This window comes from Pagrus pagrus (assembly GCF_965226575.1).
Source record: "Pagrus pagrus genome assembly, contig: HAP1_SCAFFOLD_193, whole genome shotgun sequence".
Taxonomy (NCBI): Eukaryota; Metazoa; Chordata; class Actinopteri; order Spariformes; family Sparidae; genus Pagrus; species Pagrus pagrus.
Genome location: NW_028175270.1, coordinates 66,347 through 85,185, shown reverse-complemented (window position 1 = coordinate 85,185; position 18,839 = coordinate 66,347). Strand labels below are relative to the sequence as shown.

At 39.7% G+C, this 18,839-nt stretch overlaps 2 long non-coding RNA genes across 2 annotated transcripts; one reads left to right on the top strand and one right to left on the bottom strand.

The window, feature by feature from the left end:
* The first annotated feature begins 590 nt into the window (after positions 1-590).
* On the top strand, positions 591-2,825 carry LOC311254045. The gene is made up of 3 exons (XR_014622162.1): positions 591-1,553; positions 2,234-2,386; positions 2,749-2,825. It is a non-coding gene; the product is annotated as an uncharacterized lncRNA (long non-coding RNA).
* Positions 2,826-6,543: 3,718 nt separating this feature from the next.
* Positions 6,544-11,849, bottom strand: LOC311254046. The gene is made up of 3 exons (XR_014622163.1): positions 6,900-11,849; positions 6,742-6,809; positions 6,544-6,633 (listed from the first exon to the last, which is right to left on the bottom strand). It is a non-coding gene; the product is annotated as an uncharacterized lncRNA (long non-coding RNA).
* Between the last annotated feature and the right edge of the window lie 6,990 nt (positions 11,850-18,839).

Below are 18,839 nucleotides of genomic sequence, written 5' to 3'. Positions count from 1 at the left end.
CTCGCCACGAGGATGATCGGTCAGGTTCTCCCGGTTCATGAGCGCTCGGTGTGTGGACTCTGGTGGAGCAGCAAGGAACCGTGACCCCTGGGAAATCAGGCGGGCGGGTGAAGTCGACGTGATGACGTAATAACGTGATGACGTTCGAAGCACAAACAACCCAGGTGCTGAGTCAACCGATGTATGTTGGGTTGATGGATTTTGACTCGCATGAGATGCACAAAAATAACCCAAATCCCATATAAATAACCCATAATGGATAAAACATTTCATAACCCCGCGGTTGGGTAGATGAAATAACCCAGCTGTTTTTAGAGAGTAGTTTTAGTAGCTTTAGGGCCCACACAGAGAAAAATACGTATCGAAAGTATTCATTTTTTCTAGATGCCTTTGCTTTTCGTCAGCAGTTAGGTGAGCTATTTTCTATCAAGATGGGTGTCTTTGGGGCAAAGAGGAGTCGCCTCCTCATTGCCCCAAAGACACTGATCTTGATACAGTGTAGCTATGACCGGAAATGGCTATGCACTCCAGGACGCCCGGAAGTTTCCATGACGACCGCTTGTGCACATAGACATATATACGCTTGTGCACCTAGCGAATAGATGGTGGTGTTCTCTATTTTCAGTCTTTAATGCGTAATCATAACTTAATGTCATGTAGATGAACTACAAAAACCAGCAGACAATCACAGACTGTGAGGAAAGGGGAGGAAGCAGCCGCAGGATGCATTTTTATTTTCTCAGATTAATCTGTTCAATCTGCAAAATGTATGGTGCTGGGTCGTAAAATCACTAGGCCTACTCAATATTACTCATAAAAAAAATGAGTAAATGTATTGAGCATGCTTGGTGTGAAGAGGTGTGCAAACATCAAACTAAAAGGAGACTTCATGAAACGGGCTTCATTTTAAGTGCTTTTGAAATGCAGAAAGCATGGGACTCCAAGACAGTCCTTGCAGAAATAAAGGAGGCGTTCAAGGACAGGATTCCTGAGGAAATTGGGTATTGTGTTATTGTAATATGAAGACATTTCCCCATACACTGCATGAAAAGTGGGATTTTTGGCAGTGAACGACAATTTACAGGCTGTGAAGGTGGCGTTCGTCTATGCCGAAAATTGTCGGAAAGGAGCTCGCGGAGGTGCGAACAGCTCTAATTTGCATATGAATAGCAGCGAAACCACCATTTATTTATTTATTCATTCATTCAATCATATGATATGCTATAGACTACACTATTATTACCACGGACGTAATTTGGGGGGGGGACACAGGGGACATGTCCCCTGCACTTTTTCAAAAGGCCGTTTTGGTCCCCTGCAGTTTTTACCGTCCAAAAACAATGTTACGCTATAGTAAACAGAGACGCGTCAAGCACTAGGACCAAGCAGAAAACGGCCGCTCAAGCTGAAGCCTGTTTCCCTTAGTTTAGACCGCCCACAAGCTCCTCGATTGGCTCAGCCGTTTCTTGTGTGATTGGCCGTCCCCGCTGTCACTCCATCTTGCTTGCACACCGGTCTGCTAGTTGCCCAGGAGTCCTTATTAATCTGCCGCGGTAAGTTGGGCATTTGTTCTGCCTGGGTCACGTCAGCTAGAAGGATTGTAATATCAGAGGTTTCATTTACATTAACGTTTGAATCGGTGTCCATGTGCGTGCGTGCGTACGTGTGTGCGTGTGTATGTGTGTTTGGTAATTAGGCGCAGCCAGGATGTCTAGAAAAAGAAAAGTGGACATAAGAGACTTCTTTAGAACTCATGCGTTACACCCATCCTGCAACTGGCTCCCAATAAAGCAGCATATCCACTTCAACATCCTCCTCATCAATTACAAAGCTCTCAATAATCTTGTAAAGTGTCTTTGAGTTGTATTGAAAGTGCTGATAAATAAAATTAATTGTTATTATTGTTATTATTATTGTTATTATTATTATTATAACTGTAGAGCCTCAACAATGCAAAGATTAAAAAAAAGCTCATATTTAATGCCAAAGAGATACACTTTCATGAATTATTTTTATGTTGAAAGGCAGCAACTGTTTTAAAAAAACACCAACAATGAAAGATTTAGGGAAAAATACAATAAAACCTCAGATTACAAATGGGATTTTATACGTCCAAACTCATGATAATTGTGAAACTAAGTTTTTTCCTCTATAACCGTATCATCAAAATTGATGATTGTTGCTCCCCAAATTGTCCCACTGTTCATGTCATGCATCAATATATTTTTGTCAGGTGACGGATAGTAGAGATGCAGAAGGAGATACAGGAGGAGAGGCTGGAGGAGGTAGAGGAGGAGAGGCTGGAGGAGATGTAGGAGAAGAGGCTGGAGGAGGTAGAGGAGGAGAAGCTGGAGGAGATGTAGGAGAAGAGGCTGGAGGCTCACAGGTGAGGTTGAAAGAATAAACATATGTTAGTCATGAGATTAAGCATTGTGACAAATGTTAGGGTGATGATAATCTGTATCAGAGCTTTCAAAGTTCAAACACCATGCATCTATATATTTTGTCAAACTGGCCAGGTACAGTTTTATATTGAGGCCGCTGTACTAAAAAGTCTGTGTAAATGTGTAAATGTATTATTTTATTGGTAAGAAGTAGTAGCGACTAAGCAGTGAGTTCATTAACTGGGTCAGGAACTCACAGTGGGGAGGGAGTGACATAAATTTGGCAATATTTTTTGTCATTATTGTAATTAATTAAATTATAAGTTGCTCATAGATATTCCACCTTTTGTTATGTTTATCTTAGCTGGATCAGCAGCAGCCAGGGGTCAGTAGATGCTCAGGCAGTAAAGGAGCACAAGATGGAAGAGCAGAAATGAGGTCTGTTTACCATATATTCCAAAAATAAGTGTAAAATTGGTGGTACTGAGTTGGAGTAAAATTGACTAACAAGGTGAAACACAGAATTGGGTGATAATGTTTTGCTACATGCTTTACAACCATTCAAACCAAAAAAGGGAACAGTAAACTTAAAAGTAGCAATAGAAAACTAGAAGAACTTGTGTCCCCCCCACCTCTGAAATCAAAATTTCGTCCTTGATTATTACCATCAAGGACATGAATGAATTTATTGAGGAAAGGAAACTTTCAAAGACAGAGCTTTATTAGCAGAAACACAAACACACAACTATGTACAATTCTGCTCACACAACAACCGGGAAGCTATATTAGTAGCATTCAATAAAAAATATATTTTTTATTTTTTAAATTTCTATCTCATTTAATTTAATACAATATATTTAATACATTTTCTCTCATCTATGTTCTGAAGTTAAGCTTACTGTCAAGTTCATGTCCTGAAAAGCTGTTATCCAATTAGAATCGTCTGTCTCTTTTAAGGCCCGGTTAGCTGGCTCATTCATTGGTTAGGACTTCACGAATCCCGGGGAAGGCCAAGCTATGTGTTTTGGTGTGGAGAGTGACGGGCAAATCGACCAATCACGGTTTGATTTTAAGTGGGCGGGAATAAAACAAAAGATCGTAGGCCTTCATGAAGTCCGAACATCGAATCTCTGCAGAGTGGTGAGAGCGGTTGAGAGACAGAGTGAAATGGCGGAAGATGAGAGTGATGTTGTGGCTAGCTTGATAGCATCGCCTTTTTCAAGGCGGCCTTTCACAGAAAAACTTCAAATAATAAAAAACGGAAGACCAACTCCAGAACTGGAATTAAAAGAAACGGTTAAGAAAGTGGAAAGGCATTTCAAGACCGAAAATTATCAGCGATATCCGTGGATGACGGGCTGTAAGAAAACAAACAGGCTGTACTGCTGGAGTTGCTTACTTTTTACAACTGACAAGTCATCCACCTGGGTCAGCAGCAGATTTGTCAGCCTTACAAATCTGACGAAGTCAGCCCACCGACATCAAGATTCTGCGGCACACCTGCAAACGATGGTCAGTTTGAAAACTTTTGGGGACACAAGAGTTGATCTTCAGCTAGATGAGCAGCGCAGTAATCATACTACGGCCCACAACAACAAGGTCAGGCAGAACAGAGAGATCCTGAAACGTCTCATCAATGTCGTCACATTTCTTGGAAAGCAAGAGCTGGCATTTCGAGGACATGATGAGAGTAAAGATTCTGAAAACAAGGGGAACTACTTGGAGTTTCTGGAGTTTTTGGCGGAGTATGACAGCCCTCTGCGCTGTCATCTGGATTCGGCCACTGTTTTCATCGGCACCTCCAGCAAAATTCAGAATGACCTGATTCAATCGGTGGCAGATGTAATGACAGAAGCAATGAGGGAGGAGGTGAGGAACACGCCTTTTGTCTCCGTTATGGTAGACGAGACAACTGATGTCAGTAACACTGCTCAGATGTCATATGTCCTGCGTTACACCACTGACGGTGGTGTCAAGGAGCGCTTTTTCCAGTTTGGTGATGTCAGTGGTGATAAGCGCGCAGAAGCCATAGCTCGTCAAGTTTTGGAGTTTCTGGAGGACTGTGCCTGCACCAATAAGGTAATTGCCCAGTGTTACGATGGAGCTGCAGTCATGGCCTCTGGACTGAATGGGGTCCAAGCTAAAGTCAAAGAAAAAATACCACAAGCTCTCTTCGTTCACTGTTATGCGCACTCTCTGAACCTCGTCATGTCTCAAAGTGCTGCCAAAATCAAAGAGTGCTAAGTTTTTTTCTCCCACCTAAGTGGCCACGCAGCCTTTTTCACAAGGTCAGCCAAACGCACGAAACTCCTGGATGAAATATGCCAGCGAAGACTGCCTAGAGTGACTCCAACACGGTGGAACTTTTCATCACGTTTGGTTTGCACTGTGTATGAGCGGAGAGAAGAACTCTTCGAGCTCTTTGAATTCATTGTTGACAACCACAATGATTTTGATGATGATGCTGTACACAGCGCTGATGGATACACTGCACTGCTGACGGGCTTCGAGTTCTGCCTTCTCCTCGCCACATTCAACTCCATGTTCGCCTACTCCGACGTGCTCTTTGGGATCTTGCAGAATAAGGAGTATGACATGCAGTTCTGTTTGTCCAGCATCGATGACTTTTGCAGCACCATAGAGAGAGAAAAGGCCACATTTGACTCCATCTATGAGGACACTGTGCGCGAAGTCGGGGTTCCCAGTGGGCGCAGGGCACGGACAGTTGGAGATGTGCGCGCAGCGTACCAGCACCTGCACAGTCAAATCCTGGACAACATTCTCGCTCAGCTGAGGAGCAGATTCAAGGATCATGAAAAACTCATGTTCCTTGCCCTTCTGGACCCCAAGAAGTTTGCCTCATACAGAGAAAACTTTCCCAACTCTGAGTTTCAGAGCCTCGTGGAAAACTACGGGCTGCATTTTGACCTCCCCAGGCTCAAGACTGAACTGACGGACATGGCAAACTTTGAGGCAAGGAGCCCACCAGACCTGCTGCACTTTCTGACTCTTAAAGAGCTGACTGAGAGCATGCCGCAGCTGTATCACCTCACCTGCCTGGTGCTGACCATCCCCGTGTCCACCTCCTCCGTGGAGCGGTCTTTCTCGGCTCTGAAGCGCATCAAGACGCACACCAGGAACAGTACTGGACAGGATCGCCTGGGAGCTTTGGCACTGATGTCCATAGAGAAAGGACTTCTTTTGGAGCTCAAATCAAAGGACAAACTTTATGACGCCGCCATCGCCCACTTCACAAAGAAAGACCGACGAATGGACTTCGTGTTCATGTAAGGTAGGCCTATGTTTTTAAGACACCTTGATTATTATTTCAAGGGATTAAGATTACTGGCCAAGTGGACATTCAGGAATTTGTATTTATTGCGGAGGTTGTCCCAGCGCAAATTGCCTTTATTTGACGTAGGTATTCATTGCGCCATGCGTAATTGCGCATGGAGAGGCATTTGCACTTCATTGCAACTTTAGAAAATAGTCTTTGTATTACCAGCGTTGTGTAACTTTTGAAATTGTATTGTAGATTGATGATGCTCTTGAATTTATTTGTCAATGTGTGAATGATTTGTAATGCGCCATGATTTCATAGCGCTGTCCATGGTGATGAAATGAGCCTCAGTGTCTGTGTCTGCAGCGTCACGGGGTGACATTCTGGGTGACCTAATTTTATATTTCCAGATTTTGGCTTTAGAGTATGTTTATTCAATATTAACTATGTAGCGTGAATGGTCTCCAGTTAATGTTGAGAATGTTTCTTGTTGCGGAGAATGTTATTGACGTTATGGTCTATTTGTTTACATCGTTGTCATCGTTAATTAAATCGTTAATTAAATTTGCACTTGTTAATCCCTTTCAATTCATTGTACTGTTGCTTTTTTCTGTGATGATTTCTTTTCTCGGTGGTGAGGTGAAGGCCCAGCTGTAGTGCTCACGGTTCGCCACTGAGATAGATAGATCTAGATAGATAGATACTTTACAAGTGTCCAGTAGCATACAAAATACAAGACATACATTACAAATTAACAGTAGCTACAGCAAACAGTAAACAGTGCAAATGGAGTGGAAGTGAAACAGGTCAGTCTGACGCCTCGGAGCTGTAGGTAACTGGCAGCATTCTGTCCGAATTTGGTCCATTTTGCAGACGTCTGTGGTGCCTTCAGTTGCCCTGTACTTGGGATTTGCCTTTAATCTAGACTGCAGCGAGGCACAGAGCTCGGTCTTACTGTCTTACATGCAGCTGGAAAACAATTAAAGGAGAGTGGCATTAACAAAAAAACTTAAGTCACAGTAAAATTAGGGAAGGAAGGAAAGAAGGAAGAGGAACAAAACAGTGAAAGTTACTTACACACAATGGCGTCACTATCAGCGTCATGTAAATCTGGGCATGCGGCCTCGTTATGAGGCGAGGTTGGTCTGTGAAAACAAAATGAACGTTTAAGATCGGTATCTATTAACGTATGTTTCCTTATACAACAGAATGAAAGCATATTCTCTAAATCTTACCCTTGCTCCGGTTCGTAGTGCTGTCCGGGCTGAAGAGAAACTCAGGCAGCGCTATCCGGCCCTGTCGGGGTCTTTGTGTTTGCCGTCGGTCTCACAGGTCCACAGGCTTTACTAGTCAGGTTAGCTTGTCGCTAGCTTGTTAGCAAAGTCCATGCAAAAGCACTACTAGCCGCTAGGTCAGAAGCTAACTTAAACTCCTCTCTGTCTTCTTGTGCCGAGTAGTCCACTCAAACGGACACAACTCTATCACTAATAACGTTTGTGTTCAACCAGAGTCCTGGTTGAACACTCTCACTCAAAGTGGCGTAGATATTAACTAAAAAATTTGTGTTTCCACTTTACAGTAGACAACCTGCCATCTGTCGTCTTCCTCCGCTTGTCACTCTCTTTTTTTTCCTTTTTTTTTTTTAACTTTATTAATAATTATATACATAACAAAAACTGTCGAGCCAGGGGAAGAGAGACAATAAATAAAGGTATACAAAGAGAGAGAAAGAGATGAAAAAAAAAAACATCAATTAAATAAAAATTTCTGCAAAATAGAGTTTGTTTTTAAAGCCTTTGGTAATTGAAGTCCATTGATGTCGGTGCTGTATTGATAAAGTTCCTGCAAAAAAAGTGTAAAATTTGGTTTGCTGTTAGTCCATTTATTTTTGTGTATGTGAAATTTACCTAAATATAACACAAGTTGTACGAAAAAAATAAAATCATTTTCCATTTTGTTATTTTCAAAGTAAAACAAAATGTCTTTTTCATGTAGACGTAGTGAATGTCCAGTTTTGTTTTCAATAAAATGTTGTACATTTAACCAAAACATTTGACAATATAAACAATGAAAAAATAAATGTGTTATAGATTCATCAAACAAACCACAGAAATCACAGGAATATTCAATATCAGGTTTAAATCTTTCTAATGTTTTTTTTTCTGGATATATTTTATGTATAATTTTGTAAGATACTTCCTTGATCTTATTATTCAGACAAAATTTATTACTAATCAACCACATTTTTTTCCAATTCACATCTTTATAAAGAGATTTCAAAAAAAAAATAGCAGAAGGAATAGTTACATTTACCAAAAGATTCCTGATGTATTTATTTGTACATTTGTAAGTTGTGACATCAATATTCCCCAGAAAAATGTTGTTTATAGGAGCTGTCCTATAAAGATCAGTTGTATAACCAAAAAGAAGTTGCAACACATTCCTCGGGATAGCATTAAAGATTACATCATACTCTTTTGGCGTAACTTCTATACTAAATTTAGAAATAAATTCTTCATAAAGTAATAACTGACCATCAGTTTTCATGAGTTGTAAAACTAAAAAAATACCATTATTGATCCAGTTTTTGTTATACAAAGATCTATTTTTATATTGAATACTCCTGTTGTTCCAAATGTAATAATTTGTAGGTGAAAAATTGTGTTTGTACAACATTTTCCAAGCCAGCAGAGCTTGCGTGTGAAAATTAGCTAATTTCGCAGGTAATTTATCAGGGTTATAATCACATTTTAGCAAGAATTTGAGACCTCCAATTGAATTAAAAATGAATTTAGGGAAAGCATTCCAAATATTATCATCTTCATTAATTAATTTTGTTAGCCATTTAATTTTAAAAGTATTATTTAATATTTCAAAACTTAGGACTTCCAGGCCTCCATTTTGTCTCGTGTTACATAATACCTCTTTTTTTATATAATGACATTTATTTCTCCATATGAAATTGAATAAAATTTTATTATTTAAGTTTTTTATATATTGTATTACATAAACCCAAAGTCAGAGACACATAAACGGCTCGTGACACTCCTTCAGCCTTGGAAAGTAAAACTCGGCCATTTAATGAAAGATCTCTCATTAACCACATGTTAAATTTCTTTTTAATTTGTTCAACAATTGGGTCGAGGTTTGAGTTGTTACGAGATTTTTCATTTTTATTAATCACAATACCCAAATATGTGAATGTAGTCTTTGCAGGAATACCATTTATCTCCAACAAGTCACATTCTTTTAGTGGAAATAACACCGATTTACCCAAGATTATTTTTAGTCCCGATACTTTGGAAAACATCTCTATACATTGGACTGCTTTGGCAACTTCATGTTTATTAGATAAAAAAATTGTAGTATCGCCAGCAAGTTGTGATAATTTAAATTCTCTATCTACCGCCATAATGCCATTAAATGAAGCTTTTTTTTATGTGTGTAGCCATAATTTGTGTGACAAGAATAAATAAAAAGGGACTTAATGGGCAACCTTGTCTTATACCACGGTTAATGTTAAATCTTGGAGTAGTACCATGGGCCAGTCCAATAAAGCTGTTGCAATTTTTATAAAGTGTATTGACTGCTTTTAAAAACCTTTCACCAAAACCAAAGCTGTGTATAGTTTTGAACATAAATTGATGACTTATTGTATGGAATGCTTTATAAAAATCGACAAATAAAATAAAACTATCATCTAAAATATAATCTTTATAATCAATCATGTCCAAAACTAAACGGATGTTATTACATATAGTTCTGCCAGGCATAAAACCTGATTTTTCCTCATCAATTATATCTTCTAATCCTAGTTTTAATCTTTTAGCAAAGATCATAGCAAAAATCTTGGCATCATTATTTATTAGGCTAATTGGTCTCCAATTCTCAATACTTAATTTATCTTTTTTTGGTTTAGGAATCAATTTAATAAGTCCTTGTCGAAGAGTAGGTGGTAATTCTCCTTTGTCTATGGCTTCTTCGAATACAGCAATTAAGAACGGGGCTAAGTTTTTGATAAATGTTTTATAAAATTCATTTATCAGACCATCACTACCAGGAGACTTGTTGTCTTTTAGGGAGCCAATACACTTCTGAACCTCAATCAAATCAATCTTCCGGTCACAGGTTAATTTAAATCCTTCATCAATACCTCTGATGTCATTTTCAATTCCTTTAATAAATAAATCAATGTTATCTCCACTTTCATTATCATTAGCATTAGCATATTGTCTTCACATATCTGGTCATTAATTTGAAGTTTAGATAGGGAAGATACTTCATAGTTCCTTTTTTCTAAATTAAAAAAATATTTTGTACACTTTTCCCCTTGTTCTAACCATTTTCTTCTGGACCTAATAAAGGCACCTCTGGCTTTTTCTTCATACATTTTGTTTTAATAATTTGAGTTGTAGAGCTGCTAATTCTCCAAGTTCCCTTTCAGAAAGACCTTCTTTTTCAGATAATCTAATTATTTCTGTAATTATTTGGGTTTTACTTTTAGCAATTCTCTTCCCAGTGATTATAGCTAAACTCCTAATCTCAAATTTCATTAATTCCCAACACTTTCCAAAATTGTTTAATGTATTAGCTTGTCTCCAGTATTTTTCAATAATATCCTGGGTATCCTTTTTTAATAGTTTGTTCTGTAATAGTGTTTTATTTAATTTCCAGTAATCTCTATTGGAGTTACTTTTAAATAAAGCCACGTTGACCTTAATCATAACAGCTTGGTGATCAGTAAAAAACACGGGCTCTATTATAATTGATTCCACTCTATTTTCAATGTCTGAGGAGATCAACCAAAAGTCCAAACGAGATTGTTGAGATTTGTCCTTGTTTGACCATGTATATGAGTTTTGGTTTGGATTTTTGTGTCTCCAGATATCAATGAGGTCCATACTACTACAGATATTAACTAATTCATTCCCAACTTTGTTCTTTGGGGGCCATCTGTCCATGGAATCATCCAACACTGTATTGAAATCACCTCCCCATAATACCTTGGCAGTAGGAAATGTTAATAATAGTTGATTTATTTTACCTTCTATTGTTGAAAAAATGTTATTTTGTTTATTGTTATAGCCATATATATTAGTAATGACAAATTGAGAATGGTCAATGTCCACAAGAAGTATTATCCACCTACCATTTTTGTCCGAGAGATGTTTAATTATTTTGCCTTTAAAATTCCCCTGTAATATAGCGACCCCTGCTGACCTGTTACTTCCAAATGATAACCACACATTTTTCCCCCATTGATTCCTCCAAAATGCTGCATCTGCTTCTGAAGCATGGGTTTCCTGAATAAAATAAAAATCAGCACCTTTGTTTTGACAATACAAAAATAAACACTTAATCTTTAACAAGTTTCTAATACCCCTGGCATTTACAGAAAGAATGGAAATTGACATTAAGAACACGAACAACCCAGAAAAAAAAGAACTTTAAACAATTGTTAGTTTTTCTTCTCAACTGTTAACTGTAACTGCAGAAAACACTGCACTAATAGACCTTATTGCCATATTAATAACTTGTGTACTTCATAAAGCTATAAAACATATTGGAATAAAAGATTCCAAAACATAGCAGTACACTTTACTTCTGTTTACATTATACTTTACCTGTCACATTATTTTATTTCTTTCCCATTCACAAACACCCTATTTCCAACAAAGTAGGCCTTGTCACCCCTCTTTCTTGCTGCTTCCACCATTGGCCATAAACGACTGCGTGTGTCTCGGTCAGCTGCTGTCAAATCCTCTTTGAAGTGGAGTCGGTCGTTCTTCAGGTAGTTGTGGTGCATGAAAATCTAATAAAAAATTAACAGCAACTCTGCAATTTCAAAACAAGACAAGAGAATTAAATGCGGACTCCTAAATATCAGATCCCTGTCATCGAAAGCTGTGTTAGTAAATGAATTAATTTCAGATTGTAATATTGATTTATTCTGTCTTACTGAAACCTGGCTGCATCCTGAAGAATATGTCAGCCTGAATGAATCCACTCCCCCTAGTCATATTAATACTCACATTCCTCGAGGCTCCGGCCGATGAGGTGGTGTTGCAGCTATTTATGACTTAAGTCTGTCAATCAATCCTAAACCTAAATTAAATTATAACTCATTTGAAAGCCTTCTTCTTAGTCTTTCACATCCAACGTGGAAAACTTTACAGCCAGTTCTATTTGTTGTAGTGTATCGAGCACCTGGTCCTTACTCAGAATTTTTATCTGAATTCTCTGAGTTTTTTCCAAGTCTAGTCCTCAAATCAGATAAAGTAATTATTGTAGGTGATTTTAATATTCATGTGGATGTCATTAATGATAGCCTTAGTACTGCATTTATCACATTATTAGACTCTATTGGCTTCTCTCAGTGTGTACATAAACCAACTCACTGTTTTGACCACACCCTTGACCTTGTTCTAGGTTATGGTATCGAGATTGAAAATCTAACAGCTTCTCCACAGAATCCTCTTTTATCAGACCATCACTTAATAACTTTTGAAGTTCTATTACTGGACTACACACCATTAGGCAAAAACTCCTTCACTAGATGTCTATCTGATAGTGCTGTAGCTAAATTTAAGGAAATTATACCGCTGGCACTAAATTCAATGCCATGTCTTAATATAATAGAGGACTCCTCCGCTAACCTCAGTTCCTCACAAATTGATCATCTTGTTGATAGCACTGCAGGCTCATTGCGAACAACACTGGACTCTATTGCCCCTCTGAAAAAGAAACCTATAAAGCACAGGAGGTTAGCACCCTGGTATAACTCGGATACCCGCAAATTGAAGCAAACATCACGGAAATTTGAAAGGAAATGGCGTTCCACCAATTTGGAAGAATCCCGCTTAGCCTGGAAAGATAGCCTTAAAATATATAGGAAGGCTCTCCGCAATGCCAGAGCAAACTATTACTCGTCATTAATAGAGGAAAATAAAAACAACACCAGGTTTCTTTTCAGCACTGTAGCCAGGCTGACAGAAAGTCACAGCTCTACTGAACCATGTATTCCTACAACGCTCAGTAGTAATGACTTCATGAGCTTCTTTAATGATAAAATTTTAACTATTAGAGACAAAATCCATCATCGCTTGCCTTCAACTGGCACTATTGTATCTTTAAACACAGGAACCTCAGAAACAGTTGTAAATTCTGACTTATATTTAGACTGCTTCTCTCCCATTGACCTCCACCAACTAACTTCGATGATTTCTTCATCTAGACCAACAACTTGTCTCCTAGACCCCATCCCAACTAGGTTGCTGAAAGAAACTTTACCTTTAATTAGCACATCTCTACTAGAAATGATCAACCTGTCTCCATTAACAGGATACGTACCACAGTCCTTTAAACTAGCTGTAATTAGACCGCTCCTTAAAAAGCCTAATCTTGATCCAGAAGCTTTAGCCAACTATAGACCTATATCCAACCTCCCTTTCCTCTCCAAGATCCTTGAGAAAGCAGTCGCCAACCAGCTATGTGACTTTCTTTATAACAATAGTTTATAGGAGGATTTTCAATCAGGTTTTAGAGCACATCATAGCACAGAGACGGCACTGGTGAAAGTTACAAATGACCTCCTAATCACTTCTGACAAAGGACTTGTCTCTGCCCTGGTCTTACTAGATCTTAGTGCTGCATTTGATACCATTGATCATCACATTCTACTACAGAGACTGGAACACTTAATTGGCATTAAAGGACCCGCATTAAACTGGTTTAAGTCCTATTTATCGGATCGATTTCAGTTTGTACATGTTAATGATGAGTCATCCCTGTATACCAAGGTTAGTCATGGTGTTCCTCAAGGCTCCGTGCTTGGACCCATACTATTCACCTTATATATGCTCCCTCTAGGAAATATAATTCGGAAACACTCCATAAACTTTCATTGTTACGCAGATGATACCAGTTATACCTATCAATAAAGCCAGATGAAACTAATCAGCTTACTAAACTCCATGCATGTCTCAAGGACATTAAGACCTGGATGACCTGCAATTTTCTGCTGTTAAATTCAGATAAAACCGAAGTCACAGTACTTGGTCCTTAACACCTTAGAGATGCATTATCTAATGATATAGCTAGTTTGGATGGCATTAACTTGGCCTCCAGCACCACCGTCAGGAATCTGGGAGTTATCTTTGATCAAGATATGTCCTTCCCACATAAAACAAATTTCAAGGTCTGCATTTTTTCATCTACGTAACATTGCAAAAATCAGGCCCATCCTGTCTCAAAAAGACACAGAAAAGCTAGGCCATGCATTTGTTACTTCCAGGCTGGACTATTGTAATTCTCTATTATCGGGCTGCCCTAACAAGTCTCTAAAGAGTCTCCAGCTGGTCCAGAATGCTGCAGCACGTGTACTGACAGGAACTAAGAAAAGAGATCATATTACTCCATATTAGTCACAGCTCTACTGAACCATGTATTCCTACAACGCTCAGTAGTAATGACTTCATGAACTTCTTTAATGACAAAATTTTAACTATTAGAGACAAAATCCATCATCGCTTGCCCTCAACTGGCACTATTGTATCTTTAAACACAGGAACCTCAGAAACAGTTGTAAATTCTGACTTATATTTAGACTGCTTCTCTCCCATTGACCTCCACCAACTAACTTCGATGGTTTCTTCATCTAGACCAACAACTTGTCTCCTAGACCCCATCCCAACTAGGTTGCTGAAAGAAACTTTACCTTTAATTAGCACATCTTTACTAGAAATGATCAACCTGTCTCTATTAACAGGATACGTACCACAATCCTTTAAACTAGCTGTAATTAGACCGCTCCTTAAAAAGCCTAATCTTGATCCAGAAGCTTTAGCCAACTATAGACCTATATCCAACCTCCCTTTCCTCTCCAAGATCCTTGAGAAAGCAGTCGCCAACCAGCTATGTGACTTTCTTCATAAAAATAGTTTATATGAGGATTTTCAATCAGGTTTTAGAGCACATCATAGCACAGAGACGGCACTGGTGAAAGTTACAAATGACCTCCTAATCGCTTCTGACAAAGGACTTGTCTCTGTCCTGGTCTTACTAGATCTTAGTGCTGCATTTGATACCATTGATCATCACATTCTACTACAGAGACTGGAACACTTAATTGGCATTAAAGGACCCGCATTAAACTGGTTTAAGTCCTATTTATCGGATCGATTTCAGTTTGTACATGTTAATGATGAGTCATCCCTGTATACCAAGGTTAGTCATGGTGTTCCTCAAGGCTCCGTGCTTGGACCCATACTATTCACCTTATATATGCTCCCTCTAGGAAATATAATTCGGAAACACTCCATAAACTTTCATTGTTATGCAGATGATACACAGTTATACCTATCAATAAAGCCAAATGAAACTAATCAGCTTACTAAACTCCATGCATGTCTCAAGGACATTAAGACCTGGATGACCTGCAATTTTCTGCTGTTAAACTCAGATAAAACCGAAGTTATAGTACTTGGTCCTAAACACCTTAGAGATGCATTATCTAATGATATAGCGAGTTTGGATGGCATTAGCTTGGCCTCCAGCACCACCGTCAGGAATCTGGGAGTTATCTTTGATCAAGATATGTCCTTCAACTCCCACATAAAACAAATTTCAAGGTCTGCATTTTTTCATCTACGTAACATTGCAAAAATCAGGCCCATCCTGTCTCAAAAAGACGCAGAAAAGCTAGTCCATGCATTTGTCACTTCCAGACTGGACTATTGTAATTCTCTATTATCAGGCTGCCCTAACAAGTCTCTAAAGAGTCTCCAGCTGGTCCAGAATGCTGCAGCACGTGTACTGACAGGAACTAAGAAAAGAGATCATATTACTCCTGTACTGGCCTCTCTGCACTGGCTCCCTGTAAAATCAAGAATAGAGTTTAAAATCCTTCTCCTCACTTACAAAGCTGTCAATGGTCAGGCACCATCATATCTCCAGGAGCTCATATTACCCTATCACCCAACTAGAGCATTACGCTCCCAGAACGCAGGATTACTTGTAGTTCCTAAAGTCTCCAAAAGTAGAATGGGAGCCAGAGCCTTCAGTTATCAAGCTCCTCTTCTGTGGAACCATCTTCCTGTTTTGGTCCGGGAGGCGGACACCCTCTCTACCTTTAAGAGTAGACTTAAGACCTTCCTCTTCGATAGAGCTTATAGTTAGGGCTGGTCCAGGACAGGCCCAGGCCTGTCCTGGACCAGCTCTTAGTTATGCTGCTATAGGCCTAGTCCGGGGGACAATGACACACTGAGCTTCTCTCTCCTCCCCCTCTCCTCTCCTCTCCATCTGTATACATTATGCCTGTATACATGCCCCATCTCTGCATGTCACTGACTTACTTCTTCCCCGGAGTCCTTGTGCTTTCTAGTCCTACAGGCTCCCTTGGATCCTGGCCGCGCCCGGGTCGTGGATCATGGATGCGCCCACTGCTATGGCCCTGCCTGATCGTGGATGCGCCCACTGCTATGGCCCTGCCTGATCGTGGATGCGCCTACTGCTATGGCCCTGCCTGATCGTGGATGCACCTACTGCCATGACCCTGCCTGACACCCACCACTACTGTCGCTAATATTAGTCACATCTCTGTTACATACGTTCCACTACTATTATCGTACTGCATTGCTACATACCATCCTTGCCATTGATCACTACTACTGTTATCACTAGTAATCACATTTCCATGTGCATTTCATCATTATTGCTGTAATACATCTTTGTGTACTTTCACTCCTGTCAACCATCGATTATAATTGAATACATTGTGATCTCGTTGATCTGCTCTGTACATGCGACATCTATTGCACGTCTGTCCGTCCTGGGAGAGGGATCCCTCCTCTGTGGCTCTCCCTGAGGTTTCTTCCGCATTTTTTTTTCCCTGTTAAAAGGGCCTTTTTTTGGGGCAAGTTTTTCCTCACTCGAATCGAGGGTCGAAGGACAGAGGGTGTCGTCTCTGTACAGATTGTAAAGCCCTCTGAGGCAAACTGTGATTTGTGAATTTGGGCTATACAAATAAAATTTGATTTGATTTGATTTGATTTGTTAGCCTTGGAGCCTTTCCATAGGACATCTCTGGCCGTCCTGGATAAAAACCTGATGATCACTGGACGCGGTGGCTGGTCCTTTCCTCCATCCTTTGGTCTCCCTATTCTGTGAGCAACATCCACCGCAGCTACGACCAGCTCAGCCTCCTCGACAGGTAGCACAGCTTGACAGATGTCCTGGACTTGAGATTTGATGTTGGTATCATCTTTTTTCGGGAACCCCGTGCAGTCGGAGATTATGACGTCTACTGTAGCGGTCAGTCTCATTCACTTTCTGCTCCATCTCGTTCACTTTCTTCTTAAGCAGCTCACATGAGTTTTTTAGAGCTATGTTTTGTTTTTTTAAGTCGACGACTTCTTGATGGCAGAAATCCAGTGACTTTTTCAAATCGTCAATTTGGACGTTGTTGTAGTGAACAGCTTTATCCGTTTTGTCTGCCCTTTCATTTATCTTCTCGATGACAGCTGAGATTATTGTGTTTTGTAGCTCGAACAGTGACAGTTGCTCTTGTGACTCATTCCAGCTGCTTTTGCTTTTTTTAGCAGCGTGCTTGATTGGAGTGTTCAGAGAAGAAATGCATTCGTCCCCTGAGTCAGCTCGGCAGGCATAAGAATGCATTTCTTTAATGTTTCGTTTATCTTTAACAGCAACCTCCATATTTCCGACCTGGGACAATTCACCTTAACCGGAGTTTTTCATCGTTAGCTTGCGGCTAATGCTAGTTCCTCTTCGATTTGTTATGAATGCGGTTGTAGAAATAAACAGTTTGTGGGGGTTTTACTTCTTCCAAAAGTGTTTTCTCACCTCGGTTGGCAATAAGAGAAGTCCAAGATAAAGTCTGTGCAGTAATTCCTACATGGAACCGCGGACACCTTTAAAACACCCAGTAGGGGCAAGCCCAAATCGTGGCAGCGGCATCTAGCCGTGGCACTTCCGGTGGCACCGTGAGGTGCCGCGGCAGCTGTCGCTGTTTGCTGTGGCAACTTCCGGTGGCATCTTCAGGTGCCGCGGCATCTACCGACCTGCCACGGCAACTGAGGCTGTTCGAGGCACTTGCCACTGACTTGCCGTGGCATTTACCGACCTGCCACGGCAACTACAGCTGTTTGAAGCAGCTGCCACAGGATGAAGTGACTGTGGGGCTGTTAAATTATAGTTTTTAATAAAAAATAATGATAAGAAAAAAGTGAGGGGGGGGGGGGCATGTATAGAAACACACACTCTCTCTGTCTCTCTGTCTCTGTCTCTCTCTCTCTTGCCACGGATTTGCCACTGTCTGTAGGGATACCCAGTGGTTCTCAAATGGGGAATTAATTTCCTACTGTATAATTGGCAGACTCAGCCGCTGCTGTTTGCCGCGGATTATATTGACCTGCCACGACAACTACAGCTGATTGAGGCAGTTGCCACTCATCCGCCGCGGCTTTTACTGACCTGCAGTTTGTAATCACTGTATCTGAAATCAATAGACAGACAAGAGCTTCAACCTTGTGCTATTTCATTTTTCATTATTCATTTTTTATCATCGTACATAATATGATATAGCCTACATGTTTTCCACTGTATGAAGTATAAAAAATACAATAAAAATAATTTCTCTATTGTTTAAATTTTGACTGTTTTCTTTTAATCTTTTTATAGACTACTGTCATTGTTAGTTTGTCTTGCCAACCAACACCCATTACCTGATATTTGCTGATGCATATACCGAGATAATAGCAAGCTACTAATGAGCAATGGCTTCATTTTGAGTCTACTATGTCTCACCGGCAATATTTAATCTCATTAAAATGTTAACAATTTTGAAAAACATTTCATTACCTTAGTATAGCTAAATGATTTTAATAGGCCTACATTTTCCAGTTTATTGACAAAATAATGGGTTTTTTTAATGGTTGCCAGATTTGTGTTTACTGTATACAACATTTTTGAGAAAGAGACGGCAGGAGATACAGGGCATCAAAGGCAAGGTAAGTAGGGTATTTTTCAGAAATGTAATAGGCCTAAAGGAAGTTGTCGAAGGAAACAAAAAATTCCAATTACGATTAGCTTTTTCAACAAAACTATTTCTGCTTGGACGTTTTTGTTTGATTTGTAGCTTAAATATTTAAATTAGCTTC